The sequence below is a fragment of the Tachypleus tridentatus genome, chromosome 9 (assembly GCF_004210375.1).
Source record: "Tachypleus tridentatus isolate NWPU-2018 chromosome 9, ASM421037v1, whole genome shotgun sequence".
NCBI lineage: Eukaryota > Metazoa > Arthropoda > Merostomata > Xiphosura > Limulidae > Tachypleus > Tachypleus tridentatus.
In genome coordinates this window covers 23,701,337-23,718,642 of record NC_134833.1, presented here as the reverse complement: position 1 = coordinate 23,718,642, position 17,306 = coordinate 23,701,337, and the positions used below count along the sequence as shown (strand labels likewise).

Sequence of the window (17,306 nt, the reverse complement as noted above, 5' to 3'; positions counted from 1 at the left end):
TAGTACGAAAACAAATAGATCTTAAATATTTTTAGAAAACAAATGATATGTTATTAATTTTTCACTACACGTGGTTATTGATATACGTAATTAGAGGTGAAGACAACTTTTGTGTTTGAAAGTAGCTTAAAACTATTAAATCGGACATGAGGAATTATTACACGTTCTACTTACAAAAACGTTTCAGAAAAGTCCAATATTCATTCACTAATAAAGTATACATCATTCATTGAACAAACGAAACATGTTAACTCGTTGCCTGCTGGTTAGCGTGATGGACTGTGAATACATCGGTCCAAATATTACGTCCTGTTACCGCAAAAACAAAACACGCTCTGTACTTTGAAGCTGTGTAATAGATTGGTCATAAAAGTGACGGTCTAGTCCAACTACTGCGCCCCACGGCGGCATAACGATATGTCAATAGACTTACAAAGCTACAAACCGGGTTTCGATACCAGTAGTGAGCAGAGCGCAGACAGCCAATTGTGAAACTCTGTGCTTAACTACAAACATACAAAATATTAAGTCATCGTTGGTGGTGAAATTTGTTAACAAGCCGACTTTTTATTGGTCTATCAGTTCAAACCTACGTACGGCTAACACCGGAACAAAGAGTATCAAAGCAAGTCACGAGTAATCGTTAGGACTGAAAACAAAAAGTGCTCTTTGTACTTCAGTTGACGGAATAAAATATACAATATTTTCTAATACGTTCAACATATTATAATGTTTACTGGTACAACCACGAACTTCCTAAAACGTTATTTTTTGAAAACTCTCCAATACAAAGAGATATAGTTACGCTCCAATGTTGTTTTATTACCTCGATATTACATTGCTCGAATTGAGAATCTGATGATTTATGGTTCGCACTATGTTGTTACAAAAAAAAAGTCACCTTCTGCACTTTGAAACCGCGGGTACGCCGTTAGAGTGGCAGACAAATCCCACTGTTCGGTTGGATCAGAATAGAAGACGTTAACTAGCCGACTTCTCTCTAATCTGTCGGTTCATAATTAGCCACAGTTATCCGTAGAAACCCTTTGTGTGGTTTTACGTGAAAAATCTAAACAAAGAAGTCATGTAATTTTATTCATAAAACTAGAAACGTGAAACACTTGCACTCGTCTTGAATGGTGTTGTCTAAATTTAACTTATATGTTGACTATTTCGAGCACTTCGCTATACGCTGCTTTGACGTCATGTTTACAGTACTAGGACATATTCTCAAAACACGTAACTGGCGCTGAACAAACACGTTCGGAAGTGAATAGAATATTCAAACCGCCTAACAATGACGTCTTATAAGTTTTCAATGAGCGTGTCATCTTAGAAAATACTCTTTGTTGAATTAAATGTTAAAAGCTACAAAAATACTTTGGTTTACAAATACTTCATTCTGGGACGGCTGCATTATTAGTATATATGTTAGAAAGCTTTGATTTAGAGCCAAATCATAACCAAAGAGACGTCAATAAAATATGGCTTTCATAATGTATTGAATATCCTTTACGGATAAGTAAAAACTAGTTAACTCACGTCAAGTAAAAATTAACAAGACGATGACAAGCAAACACTAGCTAAGTTATGTCAAATATAAATTAGTAAAGCGATAACAAGTAAAAACTAGTTATGTCAAATATAAATTAATAAAACGATGACAAGTAAAAACTAGTTAAGCCAAGAATAAATTAGTAAGAACTAGTTATGTCAAATATAAATTAATAAAACGATGACAAGTAAAAACTAGTTATGTCAAATATAAATTAATAAAACGATGACAAGTAAAAACTAGTTAAGCCAAGAATAAATTAGTAAGAACTAGTTATGTCAAATATAAATTAATAAAACGATGACAAGTAAAAACTAGTTATGTCAAATATAAATTAATAAAACGATGACAAGTAAAAACTAGTTAAGCCAAGAATAAATTAGTAAGAACTAGTTATGTCAAATATAAATTAATAAAACGATGACAAGTAAAAACTAGTTATGTCAAATATAAATTAATAAAACGATGACAAGTAAAAACTAGTTATGTCAAATATAAATTAATAAAACGATGACAAGTAAAAACTAGTTAAGCCAAGAATAAATTAGTAAGAACTAGTTATGTCAAATATAAATTAATAAAACGATGACAAGTAAAAACTAGTTATGTCAAATATAAATTAATAAAGCAATGGCAAATATAAACTAGTAAGTTATGTCAAGTATAAATTAGTAAAACGATGACAAGTAAAAACTAGTTAAGCCAAGAATAAATTAGTAAGAACTAGTTATGTCAAATATAAATTAATAAGAACTAATTATTTTATGCCTAGTAAAAATAAGCAAAACGATCAGAAATAAAACTGTTAATCAAGTTAAGTAAAATTTATCAGAGCGATGACAAATTCAAGATTGTAAAATGAAGACACGTAAAACATTATTATAGTAACAACAAATTACTAGTACATTTTGACAAGTGGAAACTAGTAAAATAATAACAAGTAAAAACGTCCAGCGAATACCAAGTAAAGCTCATTAAAAACTCTGTTAAATATTTAATAGCGCAGATATCTGTTTTGACATCAGGCGCATTTAGGTTCCTTTATTTTTAATGTGTTTTAGGATTTCCAAACAAAGCTGTTAAAGAACTCACTGTGCGTAGTCGTCTCTAATGCTTAGCTGATAGACTAAAGGAATTTAGCTAGTCGATAGCAACTTCCAGGCTAATCTTGTCTGATCGAATAGTGAGATTTAACTATCTTTCATACAGGGCATTCACTGTCCCGACAGTACAAAGTGCGTTTTCGTAGAAAAGGACTGCAAGACACAAACCCTGGGAAACCCAGTCTGGGCACGTTAGCCACTAATCCATACATGGCCGTATGTGGTTTTATCAAACGTGTTGCTTTTAATTTGGCACAGTTAACCGGAAGATGTTTGGTTGCTTCTTATATCTAGTTCGTACTTTCGTTGTAGGGAGTTTCGTTTTTTTTCGAGACGGGTCGACTTCTCTGTGACGAAGAAGGAATCTAACTTAAGTAGACAAACGTTTGTCCTGTGAGTGAAAATTCATTTTCAATCAACTTTTTTACAGAAATATATTTGAAAACCCTCTTAATAGAAAATGGATATTATCCATTAAACATTTTTTTAATGAAAGAACCTGTGGTATCCACTAAAGAAAAAATAATAATTAATTAAAACAGGAAACGTGGCAGCAAGTGGCGACACAAGTGGAAAGAGTAGTGTTTACGCCTAATAATTAGAAATAGATATAAATGTATCTGACGATAACAACTTGGAGATTGTTTGTTTTTTAATTTCGCGCAAACCTACACGAGGGCCATGTGAGCTAGCCGTCCCTTGTTTAGCAGTTAGGACTAGAGGGGAAGCAGCTAGTCATCGCCACCCACCGCCAACTTTTGAGCTATTCTTTTACCAATGAATAGTGGGATTGGGGGTCACATTATAACGCCCCTTTGGGTGAAAGAGCGAGCATGTTTATTGAGACGGGAATTCGAACCCGCAACCTTCGCATTACGAGTCGAGTACCTTAACCACCTGGTGGCCATGATCAACTTGGAGGTTTTCTCAAGTAATTTTTAAAATAATTTCGTTTATCCAATACGTTTCTTTTGCAGCACCTTGGAAATTAATTTGTATTGCAATAAGAGTTAGTGGATATCATGTGGTGTATCGTGAATTGTTGATTTCTAAGAAAATAATTTGAAAACGACATCTTAGTCTAATACATGTGCGAAATAAGTGACCTATAGGACTAACTCGTCACTAATTTTGAACCACTAAAAGGCAACCAGAGCGGCACTCATAGTCACAATGGCTTTTTCTGAGTATTTAAACTGAATAACGAGATTGGTTTCCACTTTTAGAAGAGCTGAAAATATTAAGTGCATTCAATAGAAACACGTCTCAAACCTCAGACCTATCATTGCGCAATACGGAATCACTAAGACACGTTTGACATAATGACATAGTTTACTAGTGGGGCCGGGCAACGACATTATTCTGGGCTTTATAATTTGAGTTTTCAGAAAACAAGACTTCTGTTTGTGACTGTAGTTTCTAGTAATAGTAACACGGGCGAGTGTTAAGGGATACCTTTGTTCTCAGGAGTTTTCTAATACTTCCGTTAACAATAACATGCATTATCTATTCTCTATAACACGAACTGCATACGTCATCTCTTATTCTCTAATTCACTTTCATGAGTAGCATCTGTGTCATTTCTTCTCTTCTCTATAACACTTTCATAACTAACCACATAAGGTTCCTTTGCTTTTCTATAACACCATTACGAACAACCACATACGCCATCTCTTCTCTATAACACTTGGCCGGGCATGGCCAGGTGGATTAAGGCGTTCGACTCGTAATTTGAGGGTCACGGGTTCGAATCCCCGTCGTACCATAATGTGACGGTCAATTCCACTATTCGTTAGTAGTGAGTAGCCCTACTAAAAAGAGTAGCCCAAGAGTTGGCCGTGAGTGGTGACGACCATCTGCCTTCCCTCTAGTCTTACAATCTAAATTGTAAAATTAGGAACGGCTAGCGCAGATAGCCTTCGTGTAGTTTGCGCGAAATTCAAAAACAAACTATAACACTTTATGAAGCCCTCTAGTAGCAGCACAGTATTTAAGTATGTTGTTTACATTTGATATATGTTATTTAAATGGCCAAATGACCCACATATTCTGCTCTTCAAAGTTTTATGTGTTTTCAAGTTGTAAACGTGGCGCAGTCATGATATCTATCATTTTAACTTACTTTTGATCTTCCAGTTGTGGATCTAGATTTATCCTCACTATTCCTTTCCGCACACTTTTCAATAGAGCACTGACAGTTTGAAGTTATACGTATGTTAAGACTAATTTACTTCTGTTAATGAAAAGCTTGAATCTGAAACATAAAATCCACCCAGTATTATTTTATGGTATATATAACATGATTTATCTGGAAAAAAATAAAGCTGACAATGTTCAACAGATATAAAAAACATAACCAACATACAAACTGTTTTTGTTTGTTTTTGAATTTCGCACAAAGCTACTCGGGGGCTATCTGTGCTAGCCGTCCCTAATTTAGTAGTGTAAGACTAGAGGGATGGCAGCTAGTCATCACCACCCACCGCCAACTCTGGGGCTACTCTTTTACCAACGAATAGTAGGATTGATCGTCACATTATAACGCCCCCACGGCTGAAAGGGCGCGAGCATGTTTGGCGCGACGGGGATGCGAACCCGCGACCTTCAGATTACGAGTCGCACGCCTTAACACGCTTGGCCATGCCGGGCCCCATATAAACTGTTAGTTGTTCTCATACAGAAGACTTACCACCACAAACACAGTACCAGAGAAGCTGATTACTCGTTGTCTAAAGTATTAATTAAACATGTGTAATCGATCTTGAGACAACTATTTCTGTAAGAAACTTTTCTCACAGAATATTTAGTAATCTAAAGAGGAATTGAAATTTTCAAATGAAATGGTACTCTGTGCGCAGATGCGCTAACCGGTCAAGACAGTGATATCCTGTTCATTTATAGCTGACCCAGGTTTTGAGCTACTGACCACAGAGACGGAACTACCAGAATTCTATCCAGCTTTCGTGACGACGTAACAGAAGTAACTGTCACAACTTGTCCACGCTGAGAGGGCAAAACGTATCCAATGGCACTATATCTCCAACCGTTAGCCCTTTCAATACTATGCCAACACATGAACCCAATTCTTTCTAAAGAGGGACAATGATAATTTGAAGGTCTCACAACGCTAAAATCCGAGATTCGAAACTCCGCAGTAGACACAACAGATAGCCCAATGTGGCTTTGCTCGAAAACCAACAACCAAACACATGAAATGTTACGTTAATATAAATTTTTCGTTACTGAAAAGTTATAAGAACCCTGATTTTATTCGTGTGTAGGGAGAGCTAAACTTAGTACACTCTTACTAACAAATTTCCTCGAAATATTCACTCCATAAAGTTTATTCTATACAAAAATAACCTCACTAAATTATCAGTTCTTTTTTATTTCGATATAGCTATGAAACTACATTATATATCCAGGAACGCTTTCTATTCTCTTTTTTATTCTTAAAGTAACATCAAGTTAACGAAGCTCACACTATGTGTAGAATATGGTTTTATAGAGAAATGGTTCATTATAAGTTACCCTCGTATTCAGTTTTCCTTTCTTATTTCATCGAGGCACTATTCCTGCTTCTGCCACGTGACTCATGAGAGATTGTGTGATACAAAACCGATCAACGGTTTGAATAAGTAAAGTTGTAATAAGTCTCCCACATGTTATTTTCTCATACTTTAATAAGCTATCATGTGAACCTTCGTTACACCTTTATTCACCCCGAATGAGACCTCATAATGGTAGGGTTACAGTTCCACTTCAAATGTCAGAAAATAGGGTTAAAGAAAGTATCAAATTTCATAGTATTATCTTTTAAATAGCTGAAGTGTCAATGGACTTACAGGAAAATATCGATGTCATATTGTAGAATGAAATAACGTTTCTCGCTTCCATTGAACAAAGTGAATGTAGATACGAATATCTTAAGGTGAAATACGTTCTTTAGTATTTCTAAAATATTGAAGAAGTACTTACAAAGTTTCAGTTTTGATATATGCATGTATATTTATGTGTACAGTGATTGTAACGTTTTCAGAAATAATTTTAAAGACAATCTCTGCGTTTATGTTTATGACGTTGGGAGAAGTTTTATCACGTTTGTATTAACAACGCCAACGATCATGTCGCGTTAGTTCAAGCTACAGTTAAATCTTGAAACTTATCGTGAGGAGAGAAAACCTACAATATGCTTTAAATAAAAGTCCAGGAAAATACCTTTCGAGTAGATTATGTATTTATATTTTTTATTTGTTTAATTTTATTACAACGTTTCGACCACTCGTGTGGCCATCAATACGAAACGTAGAAACAAAGTTATACAAATAAAAATGTGCAATCCACTCAGAAGGTGCTTTTCTGGTCTTTTATACGAAACTTAACCTGTAGTTGTTTTAGTCTTTTTGTTAAAGAGTAAAGAACTAAATATTTGTGTTTTTGTTAAAGTTATTTGAAGTTATTTATTGAAATCAATTGCAAACAAACTTGAATTTTGTAATGACCTAATCTTTGCCATTTTTTGTTTGTAATTTTAAGAGATAATTTATACAAAAACTGAATAATAAAAATAGTTTGATTGAGTTTGGCTTTCAGACTTTTGGTGATTTCTTGGCAGTGTTTAGTTTGTTTTGAATTTTGCACAAAGATACACGAGGGCTATCTGTGCTAGCCGTCCCTAATTTAGCAGTGTAAGACTAGAGGGAAGGCAGTACCACACACCGCCAACTTGTGGGTTGCTCTTTTATCAACGAATAGTGTTATTGACCGTAACATTATAACGCCCACATGGCTGAAAGGGCGAACATATTTGACGTGACGGGGATTCGAGCCCGGTATTCTCAGATTACGAGTCGAGTGCCTTAACCGCCTGGCCATGACGCGCCTCATGACAGTGTGTTTGATTGCTTCCAAATGCTTGAACTCAAACCTAAGACGTTTTAAACTGTGTAATATCCGTGTTAAAGTGAGAACTTTACAAACGATAAAAATATTATGAAATAATGTTGAAGTAACTGATTGCTTCGTTGTTCATCTGTTTTTTAAAGCAGAAAGTAATAAAACAGAAAATGTGTTCATGCATCACATTTGTTCTGTTTAACTAGAGTTTCGCTAGCAAACTTTACAGCTTCTATAAATAGAGAGTTATTATAAAGTTCATTCAAGAATACAATAATAACGGAAGGCAGTTCTGATTGAATCATTATCGTTTCGATCTACAGTATCGGGCTGTCTTGAGGTAAAAGTTTTATAACCTTATATTATTGTATATATCTGTTTACTGGTATTTTAATAATTCGAAATTACACGTTCTACAATCACTGAAACGAAAACATTTTGGAATAACATTTATCGTTGGTGAATTTTTTTTTAAGAAGTTCGGGCAGAATTTGTTTGTTTGATTTTTTAATTTCACGCAAAGCTAAATTAGGGTTATCTGCACTAGCCGTCCCTAATTTAACAGTGTAACGAATAGTGATATTGACTGTCGCATTATAACGCCCTCATGGCTGAAGGAGCAAGCATGTTTTGTATGGCAGAGATTCGAACTCGCGACTCCTAAATTTTGAGTCGAGTACTCTAAGCACCTGGCCATACCGAACCTTCACGCAAATCTACACCAGGACTACGAGTATTTCCACATGTCCCAAGAGTTGGCAGTAGTTGTTGACCAACTGTCTTCGCTCTACTCTATCAATACTAAATGAAAGACGGCTCGCGCAGTTCGCATTCGCGAAGATTGGCGCGAAATTCACAACAAAACGAACAGCAAAGCCATCTTTGTTTTTGAACTGATAGATTAGAGGAGAAGCAATTAGTTAAGAGGACCGACCGTAAGATCTTAGAATATTCTTGTCTGATCTTACACCGGGCCCATGGTGTCGAAATGCAAAGCGCCTTTTACTTTCTGTTTTAGGACCCGGCATGGCCAAGCGTGTTAAGGCGTGCGACTCATAATCTGAGGGTCGCAGGTTCGCATCCCCATCGCGCCAAACATGCTCGCCCTTTCAGCCGTGGGGGCGTTATAATGTTACGGTCAATCACACTATTCGTTGGTAAAAGAGTAGCCCAAGAGTTGGCGGTGGGTGGTGATGACTAGCTGCCTTCCCTCTAGTCTTACACTGCTAAATTAGGGACGGCTAGCACAGATAGCTCTCGAGTAGCTTTGTGCGAAATTCAAAACAAACAAACAAACAATCGTTTTTTTTTCAGCAAATGGTTGCAAACCATAAATTCGCCACTTTATATCGGCTCTGGTTATGACGTGAATTGTTTATTTACATATCCAAAATAATTTTAATATAACTCGTTTACTTCTCTGGCTACTCTACAGAATGTTTTATTTCGACGAGTGATAAAATGTTTTGACGAACGTATAATATTATTTGAATAGTTTATAGATTTCGCTAATGTAAGCAGATTTAGGGGGAATGATTTTTAATGGAAAGTTTTATATGGTAGTATAGTGTGTGTCTTCTTCTAGCAAAGCCACATCGGGTTATCTGCTGAGTTCACTAAGGGTAATCGAAACCCTGATTTTAGCGTTGTAAATTCATAGACTTGCCACTGTACTAGCCGTGAGCGGTAGTATAGTAAGGAAAGTTAATAGTTGAAGAGAATACAAAAGTTATTTGGACGAAAGTGAGAAAAGCAATGTTATTATAACAAAAGCGTAATACAAAGGAAAAGTTTGTATTTGAGGAAAATAATATGGTATAATGGAAAAGGCTATTTTGACGAAAATGAGAGAAAAAATGTTATTCTGACAAACACACAATACAGTGATAAAAATAAATATTTATGAAAAATACAATATAATGGAAAAGGTTATTCACGAGAGTATATCTGAGCAGAAAAATGCTATATTGACTATAATGGAAAAGGTTATTCACGAGAGTATATCTGAGCAGAAAAATGTTATATTGACTATAATGGAAAAGGTTATTCACGAGAGTATATCTGAGCAGAAAAATGTTATATTGACTATAATGGAAAAGGTTATTCACGAGAGTATATCTGAGCAGAAAAATGCTATATTGACTATAATGGAAAAGGTTATTCACGAGAGTATATCAGAGCAGAAAAATGCTATATTGACTATAATGGAAAAGGTTATTCGAGAGTATATCAGAGCAGAAAAATGCTATATTGACTATAATGGAAAAGGTTATTCACGAGAGTATATAGGTTATTGAGCACGTTATTCAGAGAAAAAGTATATCAGAGCAAAAATGAGCGAGAGTATATAATGGAAAAGGTTATTCACGAGAGTATATCAGAGCAGAAAAATTATATTGACTATAATGGAAAAGGTTATTCACGAGAGTATATCAGAGCAGAAAAATGCTATATTGACTATAATGGAAAAGGTTATTCACGAGAGTATATCAGAGCAGAAAAATGTTATATTGACTATAATGGAAAAGGTTATTCACGAGAGTATATCAGAGCAGAAAAATGCTATATTGACTATAATGGAAAAGGTTATTCACGAGAGTATATCAGAGCAGAAAAATGCTATATTGACTATAATGGAAAAGGTTATTCACGAGAGTATATAATGAAAAATGCTATATTGACTATAATGGAAAAGGTTATTCACGAGAGTATATCAGAGCAGAAAAATGCTATATTGACTATAATGGAAAAGGTTATTCACGAGAGTATATCAGAGCAGAAAAATGCTATATTGACTATAATGGAAAAGGTTATTCACGAGAGTATATCTGAGCAGAAAAATGTTATATTGACTATAATGGAAAAGGTTATTCACGAGAGTATATCTGAGCAGAAAAATGTTATATTGACTATAATGGAAAAGGTTATTCACGAGAGTATATCTGAGCAGAAAAATGTTATATTGACTATAATGGAAAAGGTTATTCACGAGAGTATATCTGAGCAGAAAAATGTTATATTGACTATAATGGAAAAGGTTATTCACGAGAGTATATCTGAGCAGAAAAATGCTATATTGACTATAATGGAAAAGGTTATTCACGAGAGTATATCTGAGCAGAAAAATGTTATATTGACTATAATGGAAAAGGTTATTCACGAGAGTATATCTGAGCAGAAAAATGTTATATTGACTATAATGGAAAAGGTTATTCACGAGAGTATATCAGAGCAGAAAAATGTTATATTGACTATAATGGAAAAGGTTATTCACGAAAGTATATTAGAGCAGAAAAATGTTATATTGACTATAATGGAAAAGGTTATTCACGAGAGTATATCAGAGCAGAAAAATGCTATATTGAAAAGAAGACATTAAGATATAACTAAAATAAATAAAGATACCTCAGTGTTCCTACAAACATACTGGAGAAAGAGTGTGTGTGTGTGTTTTTCTTATATCAAAGCCACATCGGGTTATCTGCTGAGCTCACCGAGGGGAATAGAACCGCTGATTTTAGCGTTGTAAATCTGAAGACATACCGCTGTACTAGCGGGTGGCCTGGAAAAAGGGAATATAGAATATAATATATACACCAAAACTGAAGGAAACACGACCCATTTCAGATGTTTTTATTTAGTGGTATTGTACTTCATTTCATAATGAAATGATAACCACTGATAGGTTTTTAAAAAATGTTGAAAACGTGACAGTATAGAGGGTAGTAAAGTGATGAAATCATCTGTTTCACCTTGGACATGATGTATCTATGGAAACAGGACTTTCATTTAAATCGACCTTCACTTGACGGTACAGTGGAACGTGATCAAGCAGAGGCTGGTTCATCAGTTTCTGCTTCATCGTAACGAAATCCTTTGTTTAAAACGAACCAAAACAGTTTTCCATGTCGACTTTCACTTTGGTATTTCAATTACGGATATATATATATACACTTAATGTTTTTTTATGATCTACGGTACCACGCTCTGATATATTGGTGTAAAACATTAATTTCTATACTCATTCGCATTTGGGCACCATCTCCAAACAGTGACAAAAGTTCAGTATTTTAAATGTAATTGTATAGAAATCAAAAACTTTATGTAAATATTTACGTTTTGCTGCTTATTGAAAGGAATATTCCAAATTAAGTCCATGACCAATAACCACAGAGAACTCGTTCATTTAGTTTTCAAAATTATCTGATGAGCAAATAGATTGTTTGTTTTATTGTTAGAGAACAACCTGTCCAGCATAATTTATATATCAAAAGATTTCTGATATATCAAGTTCCTGAAATGTATAATATTGAAATCCTAGTTTTGTAGCTCATGAAACCCTCTTTTGTAGTTCTTGAAGTCCGCTTTTGTAGCTCTTGAAGCCCACTTTTGTAGCTCTTTAAATCCTGCTTTTTTAGTTTTTGAAATCCTAGTTTTGTAGTTATTGAAGTGTGCTTTTGTAGTTCATTAAATCCTTGGTTTAAGCTATTAAAATCCGGCTTTTGTAATTCTTGAAATCCTAGTTTTGTAGCTCATGAAACCCTCTTTTGTAGCTCTTGAAATCCTAATTTTGTAGCTCTTGAAGTTCACTCTTGTAGCTCTTGAAATCCTGTTTTTTTAGTTTTTGAAATCCTAGTTTTGTATTTCTTGAAATATGCTTTTGTAGTTTATTAAATCCTTGGTTTAAGCTATTAAAATCCGGCTTTTGCAATTCTTGAAATCCTAGTTTTGTAGCTCATGAAACCCTCTTTTGTAGCTCTTGAAATCCTAATTTTGTAGCTCTTGAAGTTCACTCTTGTAGCTCTTGAAATCCTGTTTTTTTAGTTTTTGAAATCCTAGTTTTGTATTTCTTGAAATATGCTTTTGTAGTTCATTAAATCCTTGGTTTAAGCTATTAAAATCCGGCTTTTGCAATTCTTGAAATCCTAGTTTTGTAGCTCATGAAACCCTCTTTTGTAGCTCTTAAAGCCCGCTTTTGTAGCTTTTGAAATCCTGCTTTTGTAACTTCGGTGCAATGTTTATCGTACTTGTTTTCAGAATGATTTTGTTAACATTAAACCAGGACAAATCAATAGACGGAAATATGGATGAACACAAACATTTAGACAGATATATTATAGTCAATCACCAGAGCATGTAACAAACAAAAATGCAGTTATCAGCATATCCTTGAATATTATAAAGTGAAGTTACTCTAAAACAATATCATTTCCAATATCAAACGAACTTCAACATCAAAAACTACAAGTCACATAAACAAAATAAAATAAACACAAAGAAGGTTGAAAATAATAGATAAAGGACAGAGATAAAACGTGTACTTTGCTATTTCTTGATATAGACTGGAATTTGTATGAAGTATGCAATACCTACTACGGAAATGGCACTCTCTGTAGATGTTTGACAGCTTTTTTGGAACCTTCATTTCTATATGACATTCTCTATCGGATGGCACTTAGCAGGATAAAAAGTTTAATATTGCGACACTCGCTTATTATTTTCTCCGAAATTATAAAACTGTCTGCTTATAATATTCTTGTCATGATTTTGAGTTAATGTTAATTATAATTAAAGTTTTATAACCATGCAGGATTTAGTCAATTACCTGTCAGTTCTTAGCTTACAGGCCTGGCATGGCCTAGCGCGTTAAGGCGTGCGCTTCGTAATCTGAGGGTCGCGGGTTCGCGCCCGAGTCGCGACAAACATGCTCGCCCTCTCAGCCGTGGGGGCGTTATATCCCACTTTTCGTTGGTAAAAAAGTAGCCCAAGAGTTGGCGGTGGGTGGTGATGACTAGCTGCCTTCCCTCTAGTCTTACACTACTAAATTAGGGACGGCTAGCACAGATAGCCCTCGAGTAGCTTTGTGCGAAATTCCAAAACAAACAAACAAATCTTAGCTTACAAGTGTAACAACCGAAAATATCTTATGTTCATTTGAAACATAGGCTCAGTGTAATCACTATGAATTGAATCTATTTATTATCGCACGAAATGCCATCTGTAAAACATATTTCATAGAAAAACTTTAAAAAATAAAATATTTTATCTGACATTTCATTTTTTCCACTCTGTTTATTATTAGCCGAAACTATTTTGTAAGTTATAGTTTCCACGAATAGTTTGTTGGTTTTCTAACAATTATGAAAACCTAACCACTCCTACTCGTTTGTCAGGCTTTCTAAAACTTCTTTAAACAAACGTAGGCGAGCAAAAAACCCATTGGAGTTACATCCAAAGCCTCTATGGGAGCCTCAGTGACACATAACATTGACGCTTGGCTATCTCTTCATTAAAGTTGAGAAAGATAAATGACCTGTACGTCTTGCAGGGTAACTTTATCTTCTTCTCATTTAATCTATCATTCAAAAAAAACTTTGTTATTAATTTTATCAATAATTTCTGATCAAAGTACGATACCTACATACTTCAGAACTGACAGTTAGCCTGAAAATGTATCTCAGGATGGCTGGTATGGGTTTTAGCACTTTTACTAATAAAGCAGAGAACGTTTCGACATCTTCTTTGTTAACCTGAAGATGTCCTAAGAAGGTCGAAACGTTGTTCCCAGCTTTCTTAGTGAAAGTGCTAATACTCATGTCAGCCATCCTGAGATACATTTTTACTTCAAGAGGGTTTCTCGTCATTACGTATAACGAACGGTTAGTCGGTTGAACAATGTAGCTGATTTAATATACTGGTCTAACTAAGAACATGCAAAATCATGAAACAATAGTTCATAATAGTTAGAATACAATTATTCATTACATAAAAGCTGCTTCGAATTACTTTCTGCTAAGTATCTCTGAGAAGGTGTCAGAGATTTGGTGGTATTGTTTGTTGGGTTTTCGTAATTATTTTAAACCTTGTGAGGCGTAGTGTTGTATTTTTACACGGAATCTTTTGTTGTATAAATTAATTGACGTTTCTGATCAAATATCATATTTACACAGTTCTTAGTCTTATGGACTTTACTTAACATATTTCACAGCTTCGTTTTTATCTGAACAACGAAAACACAGTGATCTAAATTGTCCACTAATAATCAATTCTAGAAGACACGTTTAAAACTTTATAACGATGACATGTTTAAAACTTTATAACAATGACACGCTTAAAACTTTATAACGATGACACGTTTAAAACTTTATAACGATGACACGTTTAAAACTTTATAACAATGACACGTTTAAAACTTTATAACAACGACACGCTTAAAACTTTATAACGACGACACGTTTAAAACTTTATAACGATGACACGTTTAAAACTTTATAACGATGACACGTTTAAAACTTTATAACGATGACACGTTTAAAACTTTATAACGATGACACGTTTAAAACTTTATAACGATGACACGTTTAAAACTTTATAACAATGACACGCTTAAAACTTTATAACGATGACACGTTTAAAACTTTATAACAATGACACGCTTAAAACTTTATAACGATGACACGTTTAAAACTTTATAACGATGACACGTTTAAAACTTTATAACAATGACACGCTTAAAACTTTATAACGATGACACGTTTGAAACTTTATAACAATGACACGCTTAAAACTTTATAACGATGACACGTTTAAAACTTTATAACGATGACACGTTTAAAACTTTATAACAATGACACGCTTAAAACTTTATAACGATGACACGTTTAAAACTTTATAACGATGACACGTTAAATCTTGTATTGTTACATGTTCCACAGTAGACTACGGTGAGAAACAGTTGCGTCTATATTAACTTACTTTACAATTTAACTGTATGCTAACCATTTTCACAAAATTAACACATGTATCTTTTGAAAACGTCAAATTGTTTGTTTGTGAATTTCGCGCAAAGATACACGAGGGCTATCTGCGCTAGCCGTCCCTAATTTTTCAGTATAAGACTAGAACTAGTCATCACCACCCATTGTGAACTCTTAGGCTACTCTTTGACCAACGAATAGTAGGATTGCCCGTCACATTATAACGCCCCCACGGCTAGAAGGGCGAGCATATTTGGTGTGACGAGGATTCGAACCCGCGACACTCGGATTAAAGTCGAGCACCTTCACCACCTGGCCATGGCTGACCGAAAACGTTAGATTGTAACACACTTTATTTTAATGAAGTAAAATAATATCATAACGAATAAAAAATATTTCAGATATTAATTAATACAGTTATAAAACTAGTATAAATTAAGTTATATTGTGAACAATTTTCTATACATATCGGTTCTTTGCTTATCTATTTTACCACAACTAAATCAATTAGTTAAACAGTCCGAGCAATCAACAGTAATTATCAATAAGACATGTAGGACTTTTTTTAACAATCAACCCGCTGTTACAAACAAAATTATTATTCATTAAATTTTACAGAAATAACTACTTTTTCCGAGGAACTATAAAATCGTTTCATCTTAAGATTTTTTTATAAGTTGGGACAAAGAAACCAATGACTTAGCTAAAAATCGTTCTTTGAAATAACTAGACGAGGGTGACTCAGCAAGGTTTTGTGTTTGTTTTTAAACTTTGTTACAGAGTAAATTTTTTTATGTTTCGTACGCAGAATTTATTTTCTTTTGTTTGTTCTTAACTTTGTTACATAGAGTTTCGTTTCTTATGGGTTTTTTTTTAAGTTTCTTACACAGAATTTCTTTTCTTCTCAAGACCGGAGCGCCAGCTGCTGGATTAGCAAGGTAGGCATTTTTTAAAGTTAGTGTCTTTATTTTGAAGGATCGTGAAGAAACCTTGTTGCAAGTAATTTTTCTTAAGAGATGGAAGTCAATTCCCTACATACAATTTTCAGTCTTTGCCGGTCCTAAAAGAAATATCTTTTCCATTCCTGCCTCTGCTCAGCAAAACGCAGTCACTCGAGAAAAGAAGCCATTGACAATCGAAGTTCTTTCAACTGTGACGTAAGCGAGCTATCGATATTCCATCTCCTTTCTTCCACCACCCGCCTTCAGTTTTAGGATGTAATATCAATGTCTCGCATTATTGTCACTTGATAGACGTAGGAATTCGTTAGGGTTACATCTGAGTTCCCGCTCAATATATTCACTTGAAACACATAAGAGTTCATGAGAGATATATCTGAGTTCCCATTAGATACACTGACTTGGTAGACATAGTAGTTTATTAGAGATATATCCGAGTTCCCATTAGATACACTTACTTGGTAGACATAGTAGTTCATTAGAGATATATCCGAGTTCCCATTAGGTACACTGACTTGGTAGACATAGTAGTTCATTAGAGATATATCCGAGTTTCCATTAGGTACACTGACTTGGTAGACATAGTAGTTTATTAGAGATATATCCGAGTTCCCATTAGGTACACTGACTTGGTAGACATAGTAGTTCATTAGAGATATATCCGAGTTCCCATTACATACACTTACTTGGTAGACATAGTAGTTCATTAGAGATATATCCGAGTTCCCATTAGGTACACTGACTTGGTAGACATAGTAGTTCATTAGAGATATATCCGAGTTCCCATTAGGTACACTTACTTGGTAGACATAGTAGTTCATGAGAGATATATCTGAGTTCCCATTAAATACACTGACTTGGTAGACATAGTAGTTTATTAGAGATATATCCGAGTTCCCATTAGATACACTTACTTGGTAGACATAGTAGTTCATTAGAGATATATCTGAGTTCCCATTAAATACACTGACTTGGTAGACATAGTAGTTCATTAGAGATATATCTGAGTTCCCATTAGGTACACTGACTTGGTAGA

General features: G+C 34.5%; 1 protein-coding gene and 1 long non-coding RNA gene across 2 annotated transcripts in view; one reads left to right on the top strand and one right to left on the bottom strand.

The window, feature by feature from the left end:
- Nucleotides 1-17,306, bottom strand: part of LOC143224863 (glutamate-gated chloride channel-like) — a 373,200-nt gene that overhangs the window by 321,485 nt on the left and 34,409 nt on the right. The gene's annotated exons all lie outside the window — the stretch shown is intronic.
- LOC143227040 (uncharacterized) overlaps nt 2,864-17,306 on the top strand; it is a 30,676-nt gene continuing 16,233 nt past the window's right edge. Inside the window, exons 1-2 of the long non-coding RNA XR_013014837.1 lie at nt 2,864-3,051; nt 16,190-16,249. This is a non-coding gene — a long non-coding RNA (uncharacterized LOC143227040). The remainder of the gene's footprint in view (nt 3,052-16,189; nt 16,250-17,306) is intronic.